Source organism: Maniola hyperantus, chromosome 19 (genome assembly GCF_902806685.2).
Source record: "Maniola hyperantus chromosome 19, iAphHyp1.2, whole genome shotgun sequence".
Taxonomy (NCBI): domain Eukaryota; kingdom Metazoa; phylum Arthropoda; class Insecta; order Lepidoptera; family Nymphalidae; genus Maniola; species Maniola hyperantus.
Window position 1 is genome coordinate 6495942 of NC_048554.1, and position 17635 is coordinate 6513576.

General features: G+C 36.2%; 1 protein-coding gene across 2 annotated transcripts in view; it reads left to right on the forward strand.

The window, feature by feature from the left end:
* LOC117990946 (arylphorin subunit alpha-like) overlaps positions 1-17635 on the forward strand; it is a 167801-nt gene that overhangs the window by 117581 nt on the left and 32585 nt on the right. The window contains exon 6 of one of the 2 annotated variants that reach the window (XM_069504913.1): positions 5251-5260. The exons of the other annotated variant lie outside the window; for it this stretch is intronic. The gene's annotated coding sequence lies outside the window, so the exon portion shown is untranslated. Of the gene's footprint in view, positions 1-5250; positions 5261-17635 lie in introns of those variants that run through there. 2 annotated transcript variants of the gene reach the window in all.

Consider the following 17635-nt stretch of genomic DNA (forward strand, 5'->3'; position numbering starts at 1 on the left):
CCTGATTCTCTAATACTTCAGTAAAATCAATTTAAGCATTATTTATCATGATCAAAAATGGAGTAATTTGCGTTTTAAGCAATTAGATATTCTCCTACTTTTGAATTTTATAAATATTATTACTTTATTATAAACTAGGATAAAAATAAATGACGTACACTGAAAAAAAATATTAAAATCCAACAAAGATTTACAAAGTTACAGTCATTTTAATTTTGGAGTGGGAGGGTCTTCTATCCCTTTCTCGCAAAACGAAAATTTGTATGAAACCGCACGAAGTCACTATAGCATTAGTAGGTGTGACGTCAAACTGCTGTATCGCTATCACTGTCTAATCAGAAATATTTAAATGCTTATAACTTTTTTGTTATTTGATCGGTTTAATTAGTTTTTTCAGTTTACGTCATTATTTTTATTCTAGTTTATAATAAAGTAATAAAAAAATTGGAGTTAAATACCCAATTAAATATCACTTGCTTTAACGGTGAAAGACATCAACGGTGAAGGAAAACATCATGGAAACTTGCATGCCTGAGAGTTCTCCATAATGTTCTAAAAGGTGTGTGAAATCTGTCAATCCGCATTTAGCTAACGTGGTAAACTTTGACCAAGTTCCTTCTCATTCTGAGAGGAGACGGCGATGGGTTTATGATGATGATCATGTTCAAGATTCCTAAGAAGTATTACATAAATATTTTATATACCTATAGTATGTGACTGTGTAGTGTGTACCTAGGTCCTAGGTAGGTTCGTACAGTCGTTCATTTCAAAAAAAATATTAGCTTAAAATAAATTAATCACTGAAACATGTTTTTGTCTACAGCAAAAAAGCCTCTTTAGCAGTGTGGATTGTTTTTATTGATAACAAGTTTTTATTCTAAGAAGTATTATACAATAAATTATTTTAACACCTGATTCATTTTAGAAATAGATTGGAAGTTGGAACATGTCTTAAAAGCAATCATAGATAGTTTGTAACTATAGTTACTTAAACCTAATTTTATTTCATTTCATTTCAGAGACCTATTTAGATACAGGCGTCATAGATACCTAGATACCTACTTGCATAATATAATACCTACTTATTATAACAGTTAAGAATCCCCAGTTTTACTGAAAAAGCAAACCTTCATAGTAAGTATAGCAATATCTAAGTACCTATTTAGCAATTTTTATTTCTCGTACAATAGACATAGTTACATAATCATGTGACAGAAAACTCCGTAAATATTTTTTTTACTAGGCTCATATTGTAGTCTTCCTATAATCTTTGCCTATAAAACTAAATGTTAGCTGGGTAGGTTAGGTATTGCTGTTAGGTACCTAAATACATTTTACACCCTTTTAAAACTACTACTCTTATAACATATACCTACGTGACTTTTCCGTGATTTACTATTATTACTAGTAAATAAAAAGTGGTAGGGGAGCAAAGAGGTGGAGCGAAATGCTATTGTTACGGCCTATGAGTAGGGTCCCGAAATAATAGTGGCGTTGGACTTTGTAATTGATTCGCTCATATCATAGCTATACCGCGTATAAGTAATACTAACGTGATACATTTAAAATTACTTATAAATGAGTTCACTAAAGTTCCAATAGAAACTAAGCATGGACAAAAAATCAAATAACATAAGTTTCAAAATGATGTGCCTCAGATCTCGTGAATTTGATAATAATCCGTGAATAAGTGAATAATACTGTGTTGTGAAAGATAATAAAAGTTCGATCGCAATTAAAAAAACGATATGGATTACTCAACAGGAACCGCGTCTTCCATGAACAATATGAGACCAATCTTCGGAGCGTACGCTTTTCAAGGTGAGTCACAAATTGTTATAGTCTTTAGACACGAAGAGGAGATGAGAAAAAAGGTCCGATATGCTTAATTACAATGTTCCCAGGTACCAATAAAACAAGCAATAATGCGTCGGAATCAAAGACCCGAAATCAATATCGACTATTGCCTAAACAATAAAAAATTGGGCACAGCGCATTACAATTACATTCCATGAGCGGTTCCGTAAAGAATTGCTGTAACTTAGCAACGCAAATTGTCCCGAGATATACCTACTATACGCCTAGACGTGGCTGACTCATCGTAAACATATGAGACATATGAAGGTCCATGATCTTAAGAACCAGACGGATCTAATAAATCTTAATTATCAAAACTCGAAATAGATATTTACAATAATATAACGATCACAACAATCCGATCTTACAAATCGACTCATATTCCTATTATTGCCGCGGACCTCTAAAAAACGAAGATACCTTTCAAAAAGCCGCTTATTAACCTCTCATCGAATCCGACCGTAAAATGTAAACTCGATAAAGCCACCAATTAAAACTAAATATGAGAATTTCGATAATCAAAGCTCGAGCCGCTACATCTGACACCGAAGAACATTTTCTTCTAACAAAAAAATAAATCGCGTTTTTTGTATCGAAGGTCACAAACTAAGCATGAGTTTCGCCTTCCGACAGCGATTACAAGGCAACAATATGCCCCTATCCCGATTCCCGACACAAAACTGAGAGCTGTATTCCGAGGCGCATATTAGAGTCGTGACAAAAAAGTCCCGTTCGGACACGACAAAATGCATTCTGGAAAAGAATATAGGACGGGGTAGGTGGTGATAATAACAATGCTTTATGAAAAGGTTTAGCCAACTAATTTGTTTTTTCTCGGCTACTGTCGATCTCGGTAGCGATGCAACCTTTTTTTGTTGGAGGAGATCAATCAGTCAAAATAACAGTGTGATACCGCCTTTGATGCGCTCCGCCCGGGCTGCTTTAATCTCGCTCTGATACATGATTAGATGACCGATGATGCAGCAAACCGGGTAACAGATCCGAAAATTGGACCAACACAAGGTTTCGCCATGTAGATTAGCCAGATAATTATGTAACACTGTTTTTTATTATTATTTCAATTGTTTTTCATCGATTTCATAAAGTTATTCTAGTTTCGACCTATTAATTTAATACATAAATAAAAATATATGTTTGGCTATATTTGTCCTTTTTTCATTACCCTTTGCGTTCCCGTATCGTTCATCCAATTGAGTTAAAAAAAAAATAGGCAGGTACAGTTAGTTATTCTTGCGTAAAGGTTTCTAACAAAATGTACTATTTGAACCGGAACTTTAACTTTACAGCAATCTGAAAAACCATAGACAGTAATTTCTAGAACGTTTTTACCAAACATAGAGTTTAATTTAATATATTCCAATCTCAGAATAAATACCTGATTCTTGCCTGATTCTAATAATATAATTTTTTGGAATAATATATATAATAGGAAAAATAGTTTGGAACGCGCTATGAATAAACTTCTCTTAAGACCTAGAGTCCCTAGAGACTAGATTTTTTATGACTTTTGTCAGGTGAAGACATTATGACTATGACATTTATGACCATTCTCTACTCGAATATGATTCGTAGAGTAACCACCTACGGCCTACGGGTCAGATGCAATTAGATCAAAATAATTGAGTAGTAAATAAACATGAACACCTACAAAACGTTCGGTAGCCCACCATCCCACCGCAACAATAGCCGCCGCCGCGCCGCTCCAGCTCGTAACGCAAAGTAAATGAAGGCGGACGAAACAAATGATGTCAATGACATCGTAATGACTGTCCATCATTCCGAGCCGTCAAAAGTGTCTCAGCGAGCTTATCAGGGTTAGCAGTTGTTTAAACAAAAGAGAAAAATTTAAATAATATTATTAAAGCTAGCGCGCATAACGGTGCGGCGAGTTGCGGTGCGTTTTAAAATCCATTTTTAAATTAAATCTATCAAAAACCGGTGCGGAATTAATTCCGCAGTGCGCGCGCAATTCTATAGTTCACAGATTTTGCAGGGAAAAAACGTACGGAAATTTACCGTGTTGCGCGCTAGCTCTTAAGGCCCTGTTTCACAACTGCAAAATTAATTTTATCTGACGAATTTTGACGTTTATCAGTTTTTGTACTAGAAATCTGTCTAATTTCAGATAAAAAAAATTGGCGTTTGTGATACTGGTCCTAAAACTTTTGCAAATCTGCATCCACATTGCCTCTGATGACTAGTAACTATAAAGCATGTTAAGAACAAGAACATCCTATATCACCTACTCGTATAATATGATGTAAAAAACCACATGAAAATCGATCTTGGTTTTAGTTTTAAGCAAAAAATCACGACGTTCGTAGCTCAACGGGTTGCGAAGCTAAAACAGCAATGCGAGGACACATAGCCGATAGACATTGGGGTCCCAAGGTGATAGAATGGCAACCTTGCAGCGGAAAGCGCACCGTTGGCAGACGCCTCACTAGGAGTCGCAGGAAGCCGCTAGATTCAGGCGGCGCAAGACATGCGTGCGGAAGTCCCTACAAGAGGCCTATGTCTAGCAGCTGACGTCTAGCGGTTGAGGATGATGATAATAATGAAAATGATCAAGAACAAACAACCTTTCCAAGTAAAAAGAAAAAAGTAAAAGACTTAAAATTCCTTAAAGTCAACAACGCAAAAATCTTTCATAAGCATTGCAGATGTTTTTCGCCAGAGAGGGAACTGCTCTTTAATTAGTACTTTTACTGTAGATAGTAGTTAAATACAACATGAAAATGTTCCCAAAAAGAAGTTGAAGACATACCTAATTACTTATAGTTTTGAACACAAACTTTTGCCACCCCTTAAAGCTTGCAGTTCTGATGGCTGTTAACGTGCAAGTTTTTGTGGCATCTGATAAATTTCGCACTGATGTACGAACACAAAGAGTAACCTCCCTTCTTTTTACATATAGCGATAAACTCAATCATTCCAGGCTCTCTCGCCGAAATCTTATTACATTTTTCCTCTTCATTTACTTTGTTACATCCAATTTCATATATCTAATGCGATTACACGATGGTCGTTAGTGTGACAACTTCATTTACTTACGAGTATAATGAAAACCAAATGTTTAGACTACAAAGTATTTTAAAGAAGTCCAAGTAGCAAATCTGTTTAGGTGCTCCAGTTATGCCAAAATGTACCAACCCACAAATCGAAAAAAAAATGATTTAATGAATTCTCAGTCTTGATAAAATCTTAAATTGATAGCTTCACACAGTTCACGACAGTTACGAAACTTGTAACAAAACGTCGAGGCTTCAACGTCACTGGCAGGCGTCAAATGTTCCTACATTTGACGCTATGAATGGCCTATTTTTCTTTGACGTCATCCATAGCCTAATATTTTACATATCGTCGATTCAGGATGAAATTGAGAGTTCCCTCACTGTAGTTTACTCTGGTGCAACTCAAATTTGTCAGAGCTTAAGAGCCCAAACTGGCATTTACAACTATAAAATTATCTATCTACATGAAGTGGAACCATAAGCAATGACAATTTCATCAAACATTGAACTGCGTATAATACTCAAAAACAATGCAAAGTGGCTTAGTAATATATTTGGCATAAATAGGTCAAATTGAATATTGAATACAATTTTTTTTAAATTTAAGCGTATCTTGTTCCTAAATTTTCCTTATCCAAATATTCGAGAGAAAGTTGAAAATACAAGTAGGTATAAACTGCAAGTTTTTAATTTACAATAAATTTTATTTATGAAAAAATAGTATAGTAGAAACACGTAGAAAACCACAATAAACAGCATCATTTTCACAAAAGATACCCAACTATTCTATAGCAAGAAAGTGAGGAAAATCGTATTTCGTTCTTCTCATTGACTTAGATTTATACTCTACAAGTAATGAATCAATTACTGGTTTAAAAAAATACCGAAACAATTTGCTATCCACGTTGCTATCAAATTAAATCGGGAGCTGGAACAGTCCGCCTCCATTGAGAAATACAATGGTAATCACAAATCACACGTCTTGTGATTAATTACCCCGACGAGGACCTTCAGGCCATTCCACTTCGTATATTTATAAAGAACCACAATAAAGAAAGGACAGATCAAATTAGATAACAGTATTATTTATATTTCCCTTATAAAAGTTGCACTTATTTCGGAAATCATTAAGCACTCTGCACAACTTTGGCATTGCAAAACTTTTTAATATTTCGTCTTTCATGTTTCACAGTTGGAAACTAACAAATTGAAATTATTTTCAGAATGAGACCAAAAAGCAGAGACGTATTATGTTGTAAGTTGCAGAAAAGTCATATATAGGTATAACAAGTCAGGTCCAACATAATAAACTACAGAAATTCGTTCGAAAATTTAATTTTTCAGCAACATAAACCTCTACATTAAACCACTTCTATTGTAAGCGACATTTATATTTTATAGCCCATCTTTAAAAGAAAATTATGGCGTCTATAGTTCGACCAGTAAAATGCGCGGAATGTCTCCCATCATGTTTTATCTTATAGGTACTCTTCTAATTTTATGGCGTTTGACGCTTGCTCGCTCGATAATAGAAGTTGACATATTTGTTGGGCAGGAACGCGGCTACTGGATAAAAAAAGTGCAAAATGCCTATCGTGCCACGCCACCGGCAGGACAGACTGATTGAGTTATAAGCTATAATGGCAATTCCATCGTGTTTTTGCACTGTTTTTCACTTGAATGCCATATGGTGAGGCGTCTACTCATATTTAATATACATTAGGTGCAGTCTTCGATCTTTGATTTGAGCTTTCTTGCTCGCCTACGGGAATGCGTGACTTGTTTATTTTGATTTGTCACCTTTGATATATGAAGAGATGAATCCTTTTTGTTATTATCTGTAATATGTTATTATGGATGACTGGAGAACTTGATTACATCGCTTTTGTATCTTCGATTCCATTTTCATTTTATAATCGAGCAAACTTGTATGGGTAGGTGTGGTAGGTATGTCGCATAATTTTGCAGTAGCACAGCTTTAGTTTACTCATATTCCAGGTATAGCTTTAGGTAGTGGGTTGGGTTTGTTTGAAGTGGGTAACTAGTGATCACCCACGGCTCCACTCCCGTGGGTATTTCGAGAAATCCGAGCATTACTTGTCTACATTATAAAGGAAATTTCTGTACAAATTTCAGCTTTCTAGGTCCAAATGTTTGGGCTTAACACTGATGTTCAGTCAGTGAGTGAGTCAGGAGTAAAAATTATGTATGAACGACGTAATTTCTTTAGAACAAAACTATACCATTAATTATTTTAAGAAGGATGTTATCAAAGCCGAGACAGCAAGTCGCCGGGCCTGATTTAATGCTACATAGGATTTAAGAACTCCTATCCCAAAGGTTTAGAGGTTGTTTTTGCTTATACTTGCGTTCTTTTGTAAATCGTTACAAAGAGGGTATTTCATATTGACTATACTGGATATCTTTAGAGACTATTTTGCGCTTTTCTACAAGGAGTATGTGACTTTGCTAAAGAGGTTTGAATATTGAATGCTGGCCTACCTACAGGTTCGCTATTTTCTTATTTTTAGGGTTCCGTACCTTAAAAGGAAAAAGGAGCCCTTATAGGATCACTTTGTTGTCTGTCTGTTGTGTCTGTCAAGAAACCTACGGGGTACTTCCCATTGACCTAGAATCATGAAATTTGGCGGGTAGATAGGTCTTATAGCACAAATTAAGGGAAAAATCTGAAAACCGTGAATAAAAAAATTTAAAATATTTGTTATTTTTTGTACGATGGTACGGAACTCTTCGTATGAGAGTCCAACTCGCAATTGACTAGTTTTTTTTTAAATGGCGGTCACACATAATACCTGCATTAATCAATACGAACAATAATTATTGTATGAGACAAAGTGTTCCAAAGTCCCACGTTTCCGAGATAATATAAGCAACCAAAGGTGTACATGTGGCTACAGCCTACACTGTACATTATTACTACTTACTACATCTTCAAAGCCCTTGTTGATACATAAAGTAGAGCTACAAATCTACTACAAATTTATCGGCATAGACGTACCGACAGCTATGCCGATAAATTTGTAGCTCTACATTATATTTCCAGTGACCGCATAAAGTTTCGTCTCATCACAAATGAGGAGATAGCCGATTTGTAAAGCATTGTCTTTGTCGTTGAGACCGACAAAACGTCACATAGACATGAGTGACAGAGACAACGCTCTAGCCGAAATGTCATTCTAAAGGCCGATGTACATTATTTTTTGCCGCGTACTGCACCAACTAGATCTTGCCCGCGATTTCATCTACGTCGATTTAGGTTTTTTGAGAATCCAATGGGAACTTTTTGATGATTTGCCTATTAGATGCAATTTTTTTCTTACAAGTCTCTAAACTATTTCTAAACCTAAATAATTTTTAGATACAATCAAAAACTGCGGAATAGGCAGAAATGCGGAATCCATGTATTCAAAAATTATTTAGAAACCTTGAAGTGTAAAAAAAACACTATCATAAAAATTATAAAAATATTTCTAAACCATTTTAGGGTTCCGAAGAGTGTCAACGGGACCCTGTTACTAAGCCTCCGCTGTCTGTCCATCCATCCATCTGTCCGCCCGGCCGTCTGTCTGTTAGCGGGCTGTATCTCGTGAACCGTAATAGGTGGAAAGTTGATATTTTCACAGATTGTGTATTTTTATTGCCGCTATAACAACAAATAGTTAATAAAAAATTCAAAATGGCCGCCATGAAAATTGAAAAAAGTGTTATTTCTTGTAAGATGGTACGGAACCCTTTGTGTGCATTGTGCAAGTGTCCGTATCGCACTGGACCGATTTTTCGATTACATTTTGAATAAACTAGCATACGAGATTGACAATTTGAATTTAAACGTAATTTTATTCCAGTGATTTCTGTGTTGATTCCTGATTGTTGATAGACTTTAACACTAGGTTTTTCAAAATATTAAACTGTCGTAATATAAGATTGAAATATTATTGCTGCTAAAAAAAGAGCAGAGCAAAATATTTGGTAGACCTTACAAGCAGTCTTCCGGTTCGGAAAACCGTATTAAATTGATACAGAAGTAAATTGGACTTTTTCGCTTCGGAACATTGGGGCTTGCTTTAATAAAAAGCCATAAGATTCTTATAGCTGGATTATTCGAGATTTTTATAACATTCGTAATATTGAGCAGGAATAACGTCGTGAAAACTGGTTGTTTTATGTTCGGTGGGTTTATCTCAATAAGCTTTTGGGTTTTTATTTGATTAGTGTAAGCACACGGTCCTTAAATATACAGTTCAGGGTGTATCTTTGGCTTTTGTCAGAAAGTTTGTATGCGAGGAACGAGGAAATGAAATGTTTAACATTCGAACTAGGTCCTTGGTGGTTTATATGGCTGAATTCTTTGTTAACAAGATGATGCCCGCGAGTTTGTCCGCGTGGATTTAGGTTTTAAAACTCCCGTAAGAACTTTTTGTTTTGCGCTATTAAAAGGTGTCCTATGCCTGTCTTCATGATGCAAGATGTGGATTTAAGTTTAAACTTTGTTAAGATTCCCGTGGGAACTCCTCGATTTTCCTGGACAAAAATTATTCTATGTTGCAAGTTATCTCTGTACCAAACGTCAAAATCGGTCACACGGATGGGCTATGAAAAGCTTGCCCACAGACAGACCGACTCATTATTGTATTCATAATATAGGTAACTATGGATTACAGTATAGACGTAGGTCGTCTGATTAGCCTATGTCCCTGGGATGCTATATCTGCCGTCATGTCAAAAACGGTTGAAGTGTTGGGCCGTGAAAAGCTAGCAGACAGACAGACACACACACTTCGTATTTATAATATTAGTACACATTTATTTGTAGATGTGTATCATGTTATTTTATTACACTTGTCCAGTCTTTATGAAACTGTTCTCGATCAACGCAGGTTACAAAGCCGGGTAGCCGCCTTATGATCGAAAGGCTGCTGCAATGCTTAATTAAAGAAGTGAATACATCAGACATCAGTGTACAAGTCACCTGCGATCTCATATATTGTACACCTCTTGAAAATACCTCGTGAAGCACCCTAGTTGCGAATTCAAAGGAAGGTTTTAGAAATCTCGTTATGATTAGATGAAGAGACAAAGAAATAGCTTTAACTTCCTATATATAATTGCATCCTATATTTGCCAGATTTTGATAAGGTATATAAATATGTAAAGATAAGTAAATAATATAGCTACTAACAGGTAATTACAATCAGTATGGTGAACTTCGTTTAATATTATCAGATGTTTAAGGACACAAAATATAAATGAATAATAATGATCTCTGATGAAGTAGAACTTTCCAGACTTTAGCCTTAACAAAATTTTGAAGATCAGAAAGGCTTTCTAACAATTACATATTTGTAAAAACTATGCTTGCATCAGCCTTTCAGGCTGAAAGTAAAGTCGTATACTGTTTCTAGTTTTCGGACAAAATCTGTTAAGATATTGTCCAAAAAACTAGACACATTATATGGACAATAAAACAATTAGGTAGGTAACTATATTTTCATGCACTAGAAAAGAGCTCCTGTGAACTCTGTTCATGTTCTATTTTTTAATTCATCCGACGAAGTTACTCTATTATACGGATAGATTATTTATTACAAAAATGAAATATCATATAAGTAGGTATATTTCGATAATATAAGGCAATATTTGGGCCACCAGCCGATTTAATTCACTTGAGATGATTCTTTCTATTGTGTCCCTCCTAAGGCCGGTCTGAAAGGAATTTTGCTCTACTTTGGTACCTACTGGTAGCACTGTAGTTACCTATGTAACAAGACTCTGGTAATTTCATTGGTAATGGCTGATTATTTCTGGGTGAAGTATCAGCCTGCATGTTGAACGCGTAATTGCAGCCAATCTTCTTGGCATACCAATCCACGTGGACCAAACTACTTAAACAATACTTTTTATTAACTAACCAAATGATATTCGCGACTTCATCTGCGTGGATTTTAGTTCATTAAACATCCCGAGGGAACTCTTTGACTTTCCGGGATAAAAAAGGGGCCAATATCCGTTTGCGGGATGAAGCCTATGTCCGTTCCCGAGATCTAAACTATCTGTGTGCCGCATTTCAAAAACGGATGGGCCGTAAAAAAGCTAGCAGACAGACAGATGTACACACTTTTGCATTTATAACATTAGTATAATTTGTGTCTAATTTTGTCAATAGAAATACGCTGAATTAACCCTGAAATTATGTGAATTTCGTGATAATAATATTAAGTCCGCCTGCCTGGAAAATGTAATTTTATGAAAAAATAGTCATATTACTTTAACGATACTTAAAAGTGACATGTCTACTGTACCCGTAGTACACGATTTTACGTCTCACCAAACGAAACCAAATTCGGGAGTCGAAATATTTCCGCGTTACAGTAAAATGGACCTAAACAGCCTTGAATTGAAGTCAAATATTCAATGCCACTGATTTTAATTTCGCAATGTTTCCGCTTGGAGCGCTGGCTGTAGAAGTGTAGACAAACTTGAGCTTTAAAACAAGGCATTTAAGATCCAGTTTACTGTAACGCGGAAGTATTTCGACTCTCGAATTTGGTTTGGTTTGGTGAGACGTAAAATCTTGTACTACGGGTACTGGACCGCTTACGAATAGCAGCCACGGATACGCAAATAGGTAATATTTGAAGCAATAAAATCGTTATCGGAAAAGTTATCGCCGCGCAACTGAGCGCATTTTGCACGGTTCTAATGAACGCCTTATGAAACAGGCAATTTATCACATGCTGCCTTATCACGAAACTGATAAATTTTATATGAAGAAACTTATTTAAACAATGGCCACTATACACCTTTAAACATTAGTATTCTCAAATTAGAAATTAGGTAAAATTAATGTAAATGAAAAATATCCCAGAATTTATTGGGAAAAATATTACAGCAGAAGCCATTTATCTGATCCATCTTAGCGACCATGTTTCGGATTCGTATGTCGTCACTGCACGGCAATATGCACTGTTCAAAAATTTTGGTCTTCAAACACTGAGGAATTTTGGACACCGTGCTTTCCCATGCAATGATTCAATGCTGGCGTGCAATATGTACACAAACTTCTGAAAAATTGAATCGCTGTATATTTAATACTCTGGAGAACGGAAAACTTGCTAGGTAGAAGAACGAATCTGAAAATAGGTCTTCCATTGTATTTGTTTTCTAAATTCCTAAACATTTTAACAATCAGGTATTCGGTTTCACTAAAGCGGTACGTGCCTCGTTATTTTGTAACGTTTTACATAAACTCTCATTACCAATTCGAACAAGATGTATTTCAAAAGGAGCGTCTATGTCGGCGCCTTGTATCTTCAGTGAGACCATGAATAAATCAATGAAAACAAATAGTATTCGGCTACCAGTGTTCCCAAAAGCTTTTTTTTAATGACGTATAATCTCCTATTGTTTCAGCTCTCGTTTTGTTAAGAAAACCTCAGGTATGTTAATTTATTCGAAGAGAAATAATAGGTAGAGCATATTCTCCTGCCAACATCCGAGTGTAGCACGTATAGATAGATCCGAGGCGTAATTTGGTAGACACCGAAACTAATTTATTTAACAAAGGACCGGCCGACTGATAGAACACTTTTTATACGTATACAAACATAATACGCTTGTAGCTACATGTAATTACTGATACTCTTAATTTGCTACCTGATGTACCCCAGGCCCCAGACATTCTGACCCGCTCGCTGCATAAAAAGCTTCATTCTTATATACGAGTGTGTACGGGCAATGGCCGCCGAGCTTACAGAGTAAACTGTTCCCGGAAAATGCCTACACAACATAACATAATGCACTAAGGTAGAGTTACTGTGTCACTAGACTCTACTAAGAAGAATGGTACTAAACGGAAAGGAATTTTCATATGGTATATATGACGAAGTTGCCTCATCACCAAAACTGTTTTGGAAAGCTTTGCAAGTTTTTATAAGTAGAATTCGAAATTGAATATAATATGAGAAGGTAGGATGGTAAAAAGTTTAAACTTAGTAGTGATTTTAAAGTTAGAAGTAGGTAGGAAGCCAATTCTCTTGGTGAACCGAAACGTGTTTGCAGCGTGTGTGCAACAAAGCTTCTTCTTGTTTTGTGAGCTCCCTAGTTGTCATCCTCGATGTTTCAACAAAAATAATCGAAAGATGTTCACTGCTGGACTGAGATCCATCCTTGCAAGGGTAAGGATTTCCACAGAACACGACCTTTTTTCGGTTATGTCCAGCAGATTCAAACGACTCGCATGAGATCCGGCTGGCAATCCACCTGCATCTAGTAGGGAGTTTCCCAACGCTTACTTTCCAATGCAGTGTCACCATTCCAACCTCAACTTCTTTCGGTTCTTCGAGCTATCTTTCCCACCTATTTTGTCAGTTTGTCTGGTTCCGCTACGGCTAGTTTTCTCCTTCATTACCTTATCCCACTACTTGGGGTTGCCGGTTGGCACAACATGTCTTCTTCTTCCACTCACTCCTATCATCCGTCAACGTATTGTCCACCCCTTTTACACGCATATGCTCTTTCACGCAATCCGTCCATCTTTTCTTTGGTTGTTTTCTCCTGCTTTTCCTTCCACATGCAAATTAACATTCTTCTTGTGATATGGCTTTCTTCCCTCCGCAATATATGCTCATACCATGGCAGCCTATTACCACTTATCTTTTCTACCACTGGCGCTGATCTCATTTCTGATTTGATCACGCAGGTAAAGATAGTGCGAGGGCCACAGCTATGGACCAATACCCTCAAAAGCAAAATTACCTATCACAATATTCTACATGTTATATCTACGTACATCTACTCGAATAGTAGGTAACAGATGACTAATATTTTTTTTTGTATATCCGGCGGGTAGGTAATAATTAGTAAGCCTTTGTGATACAAGCCGGAAATTAGAAATACCTAGACCGTAGTCGATGAAAAGGCAGCAAATAAAGGCCAAGGAAAGACTTGATTATTACTATTGGACTTCTGAGCGTATTTTTGCAACATTTATTCGAATTTTGTGTCGAAATAATCTGAAAATATTACAAGGTAGGTATCTTGTTGCTACGCTGAATGATACCTAATGCTTTATGACAGTCTGGGGGTGTACTAAACCGTATAATATTCAAGTACGTTACGTAAGGTAGGAAATATAGAGATTCCAGAACGAAGTGCCTACTTTTAGAGTAATAAAATATAGTCAGTGCAGCAATGCACCCTAGTACTATGTGAGAAATGAAAACTTAAGATGGATTTCGTAAATACGCAGAAGCTCACTTACATCGATTTTGCCATCATGTGCACACCGGCAACAAAGATTCCTATACCATTCTTGAACTCTATCGGCTCAAAAATTTATTCATAGTGCGCACAAACGTAGTTTGATCCAATCAAATTCGTTGAAAGTTCGAGGAATGTACCTATCTGTGTTTGTGGTTTGCCAGATTTTCTTTAAAATATTTAGTTGCGATCAAGAATTTACATACGGATCTTTAAACCACTGTTATCCGTGTATGTTACCGTTGGGTAATTTTGTCATGTTTTGCTTTTATTCTATAAAACAAAAGCACACTTTAATGATAATACGACAGTCCTTTTTAAACTGCGAAGAAAACTATCAGATAAACACAAACGCAAGTCATTACAAAAGCTTTATTTCTGTGAGAAACAAGAATTTTAACTGATTTTTTGGATTCAAGGTAAAAAGTGGGAGGAAATGAGGCAGGAACGATTGGGGGGTCGGTAACGAGGCTCGTCCGCTTGAGTTAGCACGGTATTTCCGGTGGACACTGTGAAAATGCCATACACCTGTTGATGATTTTTAAAAGTCGAATAGATTATAATGTCTACCTTAAAAATTAATTGATCACTTTCGTCTGTGGAGGCATTGACGACTCTGGCGCAGCAGTGTCCCCTTATAAGAAGGAGTATCCGATATGGTTCCTGATTTAAATTTATAATTTCTATAAATTGCATCACTTGAGTGCGTGGTCTAGTTGTGGCAACGCATATCTATCGATTGCCATTGCTGAATAATGTTGGTCCAAGTCAGTGCCATACCTCTTCCAGAATAGCATGTTTCCAGTTTCCACCTTAGATTGGACATCACGTAGACTCAAGTGAGATTGTAGTGAAACGGTAATATTCAATGAATAGAAACCTATATTTACTTACTAAATATTGATGTTTGAAGATGGTAAATAGATAAAGCTCTCGTAGCTCTCATCAATTTTCATAAAAGACTTTTCTTGGAACTAATATGAATATATCATGACTTATGAGGCTTATGAGGAATAATTAAAACTGCTACCATATGCACAAAATCCATATTATTTTATTATTCTAAATGACATCACCTCAAAAGAATGCAACATTTTGCTGTAGAACTCGCTCGAAGCAGAAAATAAGTATTGTTTCATTCAAATATATTATTTTGAATTTGGCTGTTCGATTCCGTATTCAAATATTATTTTTATCGCTAGTTTAAGTGTTTTTTTTGTAAATGCGACAATGTGTCTGTATGTCTGTCCGTCTGTCAGTCTGTCTTTCTGCTAGTTTTTCACGTCCCATCCGTTTAACCGATTTCGATGAAAATTATTTCGTATAGAGATAGCTTGCATCCCGAGGAAGGGCATAGGCTTCTTTGATCCCGGAAAATCAAAGAGTTCCCATGGGATTTCAAAAACCTAAATCCACGCGGATGAAGTCGTGTAGTTAAGTTATCACGCTATAAGGAACCTACCACCAGAGTATTTTGTCGTCGATATTAATTTGCAAAGCACATACAATGGGGCATTGTGCTTATTTTCAATTTTCATTACTCTTTCTTATAAAATTTTAATCATCGTTTCTTTGACCTTATTCTCAAAGCTTCCATTCTGTCAATCCTTAATATTTATTTTTATCAGCCAGTTTCCTTAGATGCGAAAACAAATAATTAATCAAAAGTACAGTGGAGTTAGGGTCATCAGGTATTCTTTTAGTACTGTTGTAACAGCGATATACCTACATGACTGTTATAATTTTTAGAAAGGAAGTCCATCAACAGGAATGCCTAAAAAATAATCGTCATAAAAAAGTCAGTTGTTCCTTAGTTTTGACTCCTCGCATCCAAAGACCACGAGGGATAAAAAATTCGGCGCTAAAAAGAATAACACCGAGAGTCTATTACTCGTACAGCATGTCATCGACAGTTCATTAAAATACGATGACTTAACACAAACACTTATAGTGGACTTCATTGATAGCCACTGACGTAGGTTCGACTGCATAAAAACACCATCCATCATACAACAAACGAAGCTCACTCTTTATACATCGCAATAAGAGCTACACTTTTTTACTCATTAATTCTTCGTTTTTGGATGAAAGATCTCTTACAATAGCGTTTCATTCCGTGGAATTCATTGATAAGTTTGATGCTACCAGTCTTACAAGAGGTTGGATCTCACGAGCGTTGAGAAAGTCAATTACTTCCGAAATGTGAAATTCCAAAAGAAAATGAAAGTCAACCCCGGTGACATCAAATAACTACCTACCTATTATTTGCATTTCTAGAACTATTAACAAAAGTAAATTTTAAAAAAAATCAGCTACATAATATACTGCAGGTAAGTGTTCGAACAGTGCGCGCTGCCAGTGATGACATAAATATGGATCCGAGACATGGTCGCTAACTATAGGTCTCATAAGAAAGCTCACTCAGCGGGCAATGGAGAGAGCTATGCTTGGAGTTTCTGTACTTGATCAAATTAGAAATGAGAAAATCCGTAGGAGAACCAGACTAAATAACCGACATAGCTCAATGGGTTGCGAAACTAAAGTGACAATGGGCAGAGCACATAGTTCAAAAAACCGATAGACGTTGGGGTCCCGAGGTGCTAGAATGGCGACCTCGCACCGGAAAGCGCATCGTCACGTTGAAAGGCCCCCCTACTAAGTGGATAGACGACATCAGACGAGTCTCAAGCGGCCGCTGGATTCAGGCAGCCAAGACCAAGACTGTGGCGTGTGGAAGAGTCGCTACAAGAGTTCTATGTCCAGCAGTGGACGTCTATTAATAGGTATTCGGTTGATAATAATGATGATAATGATAAAAATATATAAAAATATATTTTCAATATTTTACGAATCGAAGCACGACAGAGGTCTTTGATACAAAATTTAATTTGAAAATGTCTGTAAAATATTTTCTCGCGTAGGACTGCTCGTTGACAAGTTTAATATCGTGTAGATATATGTATTATATAATATAACTGATGTCGTTTTGTATGTTACCTTAGAAGTATATTATTCACTCCTACTTCGATGGCAATAATATGCCTCAAAACTTTTTGAACCGTGAATCACAAATGTCATAAGTCATAACTCACAACGCAAAATCTAAATATGTACTTATATGAAAGAAAAAGCTAACTGACTGACTATTTATCTGACTGATTGTCTGACTGACTGACTGACTACTGTCAACGTACAGCTCAAACTACTGGACGGATCGGGCAGAAATTTGGCATGCAGTTATTATGACGAAGATAGGTATCCACTAATAAAGGATTTTTAAAAATTCAACCCCTAAGGGGGTAAAAAGTAGATCACGCATATGAAGTCGCGGGAATAAGGTAAAAGGAAATTGGAATACTCTATAGAATTCCAATTTCCAAGTACACACAGCTACCATAAGTAAAATAACAAGAAATGAATATTATAATTTATGAAAAAGTTAGTGAAGTGGAAACTGACGAAAA